This window comes from Myotis myotis, unplaced genomic scaffold (genome assembly GCF_014108235.1).
Source record: "Myotis myotis isolate mMyoMyo1 unplaced genomic scaffold, mMyoMyo1.p scaffold_m19_p_1, whole genome shotgun sequence".
In the NCBI taxonomy this organism is placed as follows: domain Eukaryota; kingdom Metazoa; phylum Chordata; class Mammalia; order Chiroptera; family Vespertilionidae; genus Myotis; species Myotis myotis.
The window spans coordinates 190,864,879-190,870,878 of NW_023416313.1; positions in this window are offsets into that span (position 1 = coordinate 190,864,879).

A 6,000-nucleotide genomic window follows, 5' to 3' on the forward strand; every position below is an offset into this window, starting at 1 on the left:
CAATTGTAGGGTCACTATGTAAATGCACCGTTGAGATAGATTAGCCTCTGAGGAAAGAAAGTCTTGTATATTTTACTTTGTACAAGACTACAAATTTATTTTCAGAAAAGACTGAGTACCTTGATTACTGTAAACCTTGATGCTGGTACCTGAAAAAAGAAAAATGAAAAATGTTTTAAAGAATAAAGTTTTGGTTTAGAGATTACAAATAATAAAATGTAATTAAACTATAAAAGCACTTATCTGGTAATCTGTTTGCTTTTGTTTTATCATTCATAAAGGGACCTGAAAAATAAATGGGAGCAATCACATTATAGGTCATCAATACACTTTTTTTTTTAAATATATATTTTTATTGATTTCAGAGAGGAAGGAAGAGGGAGAGAGAGAGAGAAACATCAATGATGAGAATCATTGATTGGCTGCCTCCTGCATGCCCCACACTGGGGATTGAGCCTGAAACCTGGGCATGTGCCCTTGACTGGAATCGAACCTGGGACCCTTCAGTCCAGAGGCCAACACTCTATCCACTGAGCCAAACCGGCCAGGGCCATCAATACACTTGATTAAAACAAAATACTCTTTAAATTAAGACTTGAAGAACTAATTAAGATGACAAATTAACATGTCCTTTCTCATTTTGTAAAAATATCTACTTATCTATATTCGTTCACCATGCATAGGCTATTTCTTAAGTGGTCTTTCCTAAGGAATCAGATCACCAGCCAAAGAAAGCCTTCTGAAATGATTTCCCCCTCTCAAAGCTCTTTACATATTTCCCACCAAATAGTTGTCAAATTAACTACAAAAAAAAAAAAAAAAAAGAACTCCAAAACATGAAGTACTCAATCCTAACCAAGTAAAAGCTTTTGTTCTACCACTGCCATGTTTATGTATCTATTATGGTGTTCACTATCCCTCCCATAGATGGGAGTTGTTCAAGAAAAGAAATCATGTTTTTCATCTTAACTGGTGAGCACACAGTAGGCATTCAAATGCTAATAGTACACATTTTTTAAAATTTGAAATAATTCATACTAGTGAACAGTGTAAGGTCTACCAAATCTGGGTATATATCGAAAGGAACTCAAAACTGATTCGAAAGAACATATGCACTCCCATGTTCACTGCAGCATTATTTATAAGAGCCAAGATTGGGAGCAACACAAATGCTCATCAATAGATGAGTAGATAAAAAAAAGCTGTGGTACATATATACAATGAAATATTTCTCTCTCATCATTGATGTTTCTATCTCTCCCTCTCTGAAATCAATTAACAATAAACTTTTAAAAAATGTGCCCTGACAAACCTGTGCATAGCGTGACAGTCAACCAACTAAGCCACACTGGCCAGGGCAGAATAAAATCTTTTATAAAAGCATGATAATGGGATTTTTCTCGTTAAAAGAAGTTAGGGCTTCCTTTCTGCCACCACTGTAACCACAACAATTTCATAATAAAAGTAACATCATAATTAAAGCCAGATTAGTGTAAGTTTCAAATTGGCTTTGTCATTTAATAATTGTCACCTTGGGCAAGTTACTTCTTTCCTCATCTATAAAATGAGGATTATATACCATTAAAATGGCATAAACTGGAACACTTAGGTATAAGTTTAAATTTGTGCAATGTATGTTGAAAATTATAAAATGGTGAGAGAAAATGAACTAATCAGAAACTGATCAGAAGATTCAGTATTGTCAAGTCTCCCTAAACTGATTTATGGATTCAACGTAAACCCAATCAAATTCATAATGGGCTCTTTTTGGGGGGTGGGGTTGGGGAGTGGTAAGAAATCATCAAGCTATTACTAAAATTTATATGGGAAAAAGAATTAGAACAGCCAGAACACTTTTCGAAAAATAAAAAGACTGCCACCTGATTATATAGTTAATGGAACAGATATGGAACAGAATGGAGTCTTAAAATAGACTTACAAATATGGTCAACTGTTTGACAATGGTGGAAAAAAAGGCAAATCAATGGAAGATTAGTGCTTTTTCACAGATGACACTGGAACAGTTGGATAGACATTCATAATGCAAAAACAAAAACCGACACCAAAAGCCAAACTATACTTTGGTACTATATACAGAAATGAATTCAAAGCATAAGCCAAAATGTACCCCAAACTCTAAAGCTTCTAGAAGAAAACAGAAGATTTGGTTTAAAAAAAAGTTCTCTATCAAAACTAAAAAACTGGATTTCACCCAAATTAAAAGCTTCTACTCTCCTAAAAACACTGAAAATGAAAAGACAAAATTCTAGGGAAAAACATCTGCAAATCGCTCAACTTTACAAAGGACACGTGTTTAAGATGTACAAAGAATTCTCAAAATTCAACAATAACCTGATTTTTAAATGGGTAAAAGATTCAGACAATTCACATTACAAATACAACTGGTGTTCCTTCTTTGACCATTCAAACGTGCATCCTTCCAGTCCATAAACAACAGCTCTTTAAAAAAGTAAACACTGGTGTAATGTGGTTAATATATAAACATTGAAGAGCAAGGGTCCTTACACATCTTGAGTTTGTGTTTGAGGTGTATGATTTGGACTTTTATATGTGGAACCATAATGTGGAACTTAAGGAAAATTCATTTAAAAAGCTGAACTGTACAGTCCATATGAGAAGGAATAATTTTAAAAGTTCCAGGAAAAGTCAATGTCAAGACCAGTGTGCAGTATGGGAAAATTATTCTTAAGATAGCACCAAGGAAATACTGATAATTTAAAGAAAGGGAAATGGTATATGAGAATTATAGAGGTATACTACTAAAGACAATAATCTGCTATCTTCAGGAGACTGGTTTGAAGGTAAGCAGGAACCAAGTGATAGCAGTAAAGAATCAAAGCAAACATTTGGATGCCTTCAATGTATCACATTGCCAGAAAATATTTTAAAAGGTAAATAAATTACTTCCCCAGTGGGAAAAACAGGCACATTTAAAAATCACTAGGCAAGGTGCAATAGAAATATGTATATGTGTTATTATATATACATATATTGTATATACATACTCAACTACAAATGTGTGCTTTGGGAAGGGGGGGAAAGATAAATTGACAAGAAAAGGAATTTAGACAGTTTCCCGAAGATCTGGTAGGATGAGCTCTCCAATCAGGACATTCAGAAAAATGAAGGATGTCCATGATTAGTAGGAAAAAAGTTCTGAGATAGCAATGATTGAAACCAAGTAAAAAGACTAAATCTTTATAAACAGAATTTAGATGACAGTGGGACTATATCCATTTGGTTCAAAGACCACCTGTGAAAGAATCCTCCATAGATTGAATTCACTAGGTCTGAAGTGAATATGTATTTTGAACAAGTAGCCCAAGGTAATGCTTATGAATACACTAAAATTTGAGATTCACTGATTTGGACCCAGGTTAATAAAAGGAGAACATGGCAACAGAAACAATTATTTAAAGGGTTTCAACAGATGAACTTTCTGTTATAAATCAAAATGGAGGATGAAACTGTAGGTCATGATTAGTATTTAGGAAATCCGAATTTTCAAAGAAAGACATGTCTCAGAAATGGGAGCACATTCTGAGATGATGAAAGGGGAAAGTATCTGTTACAAACTTTATAGTAGGTGGTTTCAAATATCTTATAAACCAGCATCAGTTCTCTGAAAATTTCCAAAATGCCAGCAAGCCAATAAGGAAGAAATTATATAAGTCAGGGATTAAAAAGCTCCTTATTTTAGTGACAGGTCAAAAAAGAAAAATAGCTGACTTAAGGCTGGCTATGCTAATTTGGTTAAAGAAAATTTTATAGAAATGCTTGGTTCTATGACTGCAAAATAACCTCAATACAAGATTCCCTTAGTAGCAATAGGAGGGGATTAAAGTTTACATTGAAAGTTATGTTCTACTGACACATTCTCTTACCTAATTAGAAGTTTAGTTCATAACAAAAACATGACAAAGAATTCATCATTTATGCCTAAATGTTCTGTTTAATCGCTATTTTAATGGCAAAAGAGTCTTTAAATCATTTACTGCAACCTTTCCCCAAAAGACATTCTATATTTACAATGTAGTCCATTTCTAATCACCGCTTGACCTTTCATCTGTCCCTACTGAACACAGAATAAATGTGGCCGAATGCAGTTTTACATATTTGTGGAGAAAAGTCTACTAGAAATGAACATATTCTTCCTTCACAGGCTGTGTAGTGACTCATTCACAAACTGAAACACATTTGACATGGAAAGCCTAAAGGAAAGCTATAGCGTAGGCAAGTCACACGCTAATTATTTCTAATGAGTCTCTCTTCCTGGCGGCCCTCTTTCATAAAGCAAAGCCAATGAAGCTTTCTGACAAACGTCCTCAAGTGTAGACAGGATGTGCCATTCCCACACCCAATCTCGATATATGGACAGCTTCCAAACTGAATTTCAGGAGAGATGCTTTAAACATGAAACTCAGGCTCATCCGTTCTTTCCCCTAAATGGAAATCTGACAAAACAGGAAGTACTTGGCAGCACAGAGAAGCAAGTTTTGTGGCTTACATATTTACTGGTAGCAGACTAATTCTTCGTGACAGTGTAATAAAATGCAGAACTTCACATTTGAAAGGAAAACAGCAAAAATTTGCTTTGGTTACCAAGGTTTCCTTACATTTTAAAGGCCTTAAAGACATTATCACATGATATATAGAGGAATAAGAAACAGGAAGATGGCTTTTCTTTTTGTTCCATTCCTTCATATAAAAACCCCCCTTCCCTGTCCTAAGCCATCTAAATTATACAAACACTGGAAGCAGTTTTATGACTACATATATAGAGATTAAGAAATAGAAAGATTAAAGAAAAGACTTCTGGTTTGGTTTGAGGGAACCTGCTTAGGGAAAATTTTTTTGTTTGTGCTTGCCATAGGATTTGAGGTAAACCTAACTAAAAAATAAATATGAATATAAATTCCTAAGTGGTACATTAGGATTAGCAGATTCAATAACACACTACCAAACATACCGTAAGCCAACCAAAGGAAAAAAAGAAGAAAATGAATTCTTCCCCTATGACAGTGATGGCGAACCTATGACACGCGTGTCAGAGGTGACACGCAAACTCATTTTTTTGGTTGATTTTTCTTTGTTAAATGGCATTTAAATATATAAAATAAATATCAAAAATATAAATCTTTGTTTTACTATGGTTGCAAATATCAAAGAATTTCTATATGTGACACAGCACCAGAGTTAAGTTAGGGTTTTTCAAAATGCTGACACGCCGAGCTCAAAAGGTTCGCCATCACTGCCCTATGACATCCTCCAGCTGCCCTCCTCCACTTAAAGAAACTTCACTACAGTGAAATTAATCAGTGAACCTGCTATTACTTCAAATATGTTTTTTACTAGCCAATGAAAGCATTTACAACACTTGTTAAATAAAACAGTGAAGTAGATAGGCAGAGTAATGTATCCCAGGTCACAGCCAATGAAAGCAGGCTTTTGATCAGAGCACAGTATATCTGTTTTCAAATAGTCTTTTCTTTATTAAGATATTATGCAATCCAACATCCCACTGAAGTACTGTAAAAGTTCTGAGAATTTTTAAGCTGAGCACATAATTACTACATTAGCTCTACGCATGCCTACTATGAGCCAGGTATTTTAACTTATCTCCCTATTTCCCACCATTCCCATTTCTTCTAGAGGCCAAGACCCTATCAATAGTATAGTAACCAAGGGTAAATAAATGTTTTCATAACTTCTCTCACCCAGATCTTATTCTCAGAGTATCCTTACGTTCCTGCCTAGAGGCATTATGGCACAATGATAAGAAAATGTACTTGTAGACTGAGAGTATGAGTTCAAAAACTAATTGAGCCAGTTATTGGCAGCAAATGTAGTTCTAGCCAAACTTCACAAATCTAAACCACTGGTGATAACTAAGATTAGTGGGTGGGCAGATCTATGAAAAATCAGTTACTATAAAAAAAAATCCCTTTGGTAGTTAGACATATTATTTAAAAAAAAGGG